The following is a 3,562-nucleotide window of genomic DNA, read 5'->3' as shown; positions in this document are numbered from 1 at the left end:
GGCAGCAGAAACAACAAAAGCAGGGCTAGTGACAGTGGCAGCAGCAGGGACCACCGTCTCAAAACGGTATGGGGGTAACAGTAGAACTAGTAGAGGGCATGGTGTTAATATTCAATCTAATCAATCAAGTAAGTACCATAATCAGACAATTAAACGATTAAAACACGATTTCCCCAAATTTTCGAAAATTTTTCGAAACCCTATCCCTTCATTTACAGTCGAAAACATCAATTAAACAACAGTAAAGAGGGGAAGAAAACTTACTTAATTGAAAACCCATAAGAAGATGCAAATTAATTGACAAAAAATGCACAAAAACAGTCGGGTTTCGACCCAACTCGAACAAACCTTAACTCCCAAATTAAACTACAAAAAATACGATTTAGACGAGGAAAAGATGGGGCTTTAGTCGAAAATCACACAATAAGCACAATGTGGGAGTTGAATTTGGTAATGGGGAAGAAAAATGGAGGATTTGGAGATTTTTAGAGTGTTTTATCTCAAAAATAAGGAGAGAAGAAGAAATAGAATGAAAAATAGAAGAGGAAAAGAAAGACTCCCTGCGTGATATAAGCCTTAATCACTCGATCGAGTGACTTGAAACCACTCGATCGAGTCCTTCATCCTGCATTCCTCTCGATCGAGTAAACCGACGTTCGATCGAGAACTCTCCTTTTTGGTCAATTCAATTGAGAGCTTTAATCTGCTCAATCGAACAATTTACCTGGGCATTCCTCACGATCGAGTACAAAAAGTACTCGATCGGGTTGTTTTCCTTTGGCACATGTCCCAATGCAGCGTATCTTCCCCTAACCAGCATAAAAACACATAGAAATACTTCCCGCAAATACCAAATTCACAAAATACATAGTCTATATTCGGTCTTACGCTAAAACTAACTATTGTCTAACAGTCTAAAATGCAATTAAAATGTCTTAACGGAAATTCAAAATTACAAAGTTTTACAACAGGGCATTCCCCGCTCATCTTCCAAAACACTGTAGTAGCCCATAAGAGGGCTTCTGCCTGGAGGAGGTCCCTTTAGCATCGCGGACCGTCCTCTTGGATCGCCATGAGCTTGAACTTGAAGTGATAGAAGAAGAATAATTTACGTCCACGTACGCCTTCACTTTCTTCTTTCCTCTGGCTTCCTTACTGGCAGTGGCATTATCATTTGCAGCATTTCCATCACTTAACTTGACTCTCACTGCACCATGACCGACAACGTCTCCAGTATACACTTTATGTGTACCTGCAGTAAGGAGAACAACAACATGATCCTCTATACTGCTCTAAGTCTGAGGCGGAGGTGTCACTATAGCAGCACAATATTCAATATTTTCAGCTGGAGAGTCTAAGTCTGGGTCTATAGAGGGTAGAGCATTGCAAGGTTGAACTTGCATAGGGGCCCTACGAGCTTTGGACTGATAAAATGTCAGCTCCTCATCTCCTACCTGGAAAGTAAGTATTTTCCCCCCGACATCAATTACCGCGCGAGCAGTAAATAAGAATGGTCGCCCTAAAATAATAGGGGTATAAGAGTCTTCGGGTATGTCTAAGACCATAAAATCGACGGGAATAAAGAATCTCCCAATTTTCACAGGTATGTCCTCTAAGACACCTAGTGGCCGTGATATACTACGGTCGGCCATCTGAACAGTCATATTTGTACAATTAAACTTGGTCAAACCCAATCTCTTAGCGAGAGACAAAGGTAAGACGCTCACGCTAGCTCCTAACTCACATAGCGCGTTGTCAATTAAATGGGTTCCTATATGACATGGAATCGAAAATCTACCCGGGTCTGATTGTTTGGGTGGTGTCTTATACTGAACTAAGGCGGACCCCACTTCAGTCAAAGCCACCGTTTCATGGTCAGTTATATGCCTATTACACGTTAAAATTTCTTTCATAAACTTCATGTAAGAGGGTACCTGGGTAAGCATTTCGGCGAAAGGAACGTTGACATGAAGGCTCTTCAAGATATCCGCAAATTTCCCGAACTGTTGTTCAACCTTCTTGTTCTGCGGTCGCCTCGAAAAAGGAACCGTGATAGTAATTTCTAAACCTTTATTTCTTTCTGCCAATGTCTCAACACGATCTTCGTCATTTCTACTCGATCGATTTATTTTTCCTCTCGATCGAGGTCTTTCAACAACAATAAAATTCGATCAAGCACCATCAAATACTCGATCGAAGTCCTCTTTATCAGCATCACTCGATCGAGATATGAATTAACTCGATCGAGCTGTTTTCTCAGCAATTTCATTCGATCGAGGAATTTCCTCTACTCGATCGAATTCTTCAAAATCAGCCTTACTCGATCAAGTAATATTCCCAGCATTTCTACTCGATCGACCACCAGAAATGAGTCGATCGAGTATTTTCCTTGGATTCAGCATAGATTCGTCCATTAACGACTGTTCACTCTCAGCAACAACAGGTCTCGGGTCCGATATGTCCTTATCAGTTGATATTTTGGGTCCTTCATAGGAAAGACCGCTTCGCAAATTTATCAGATTAATCGTCTCATGTTGGTTCTTATCAGGTTGAGACGGTAAATGACCCGGCTTCCTTGAAGATTGGTTAGCCGTGAATTGAGATATCTGGGACTCGAGTGACTTTATCGACGCATCTTTATGTTGGTCACTCTTCTACAACTGAACAGTGAATGCTTGTATAATTGACTTCAACTAGGTTATCTCACTAACACCACTTGAGGAAGCACCTTGTTGCGGCGGTGGAAAGGATGGAGGCTTTTGAAATACTTGTTAAGCTTTGTGAGGAGGGATGTAAGGTTGTTGCTACTGCGGTCGAGGTGAAGGATTTAGCACATTCTGACTAGTCCATCTTAAATTGGGATGTACTCCACTCTGATTGTTATAATAAGAGCCACCTTGCCTGCCTTGCTGAAAGGCAAGAACCTGCTCCTTCTCAGTTAGACAGTCAACAGCAATGTGACCGTCATTACTATCGCACCTCTCACATGAAACGGTTTCTTGTCTAGTCAACAAGTGAACCGTCTGTTGATCACCAGCATTATGCAATTCCAACCTATCGAAATGGGCATCCATGGGTTCATGCTGTGCCACAACTGCATTATCAACAGAATTAACTATCTGAATACCATCTCTCGGGTTCCCATACTCACCACAATGGGTAGCCATCTCCACAATGATTCCCCATCCCTTGTCATCATCATTGTTCTTCTTAAATTGCCTATTTGATGAGGCATCTAAGATAGCACGGTGGTCGTCATATAACCCATTATAGAACTGGTTGCACAAGAACCACTGATCAAAACCATGATGAGGAAGAGACCGCACCAACTTCTTAAACCGGCACCAAGCTTCATAAAAGTTCTCATTTGGTGCTCACTTGAAACTTGTAATTTTTCCTCTCAGCTGATTTGTTCGTTGTAGAGGAAAATACCTTTTATAGAAGGTAAGGTCCAGGGTCTCCCAGTTGGTGATCCCAGACGCGGTTCTATCAAGATCTGTGAGCCATTCACGGGCTCCATCCGTTAAAGAGAAAGGAAATAGGACCTCCTTAATATTGTCCT

The sequence above is a fragment of the Silene latifolia genome, chromosome Y, assembly GCF_048544455.1.
Source record: "Silene latifolia isolate original U9 population chromosome Y, ASM4854445v1, whole genome shotgun sequence".
Lineage (NCBI taxonomy): Eukaryota > Viridiplantae > Streptophyta > Magnoliopsida > Caryophyllales > Caryophyllaceae > Silene > Silene latifolia.
This window is presented reverse-complemented; position numbering follows the sequence as displayed.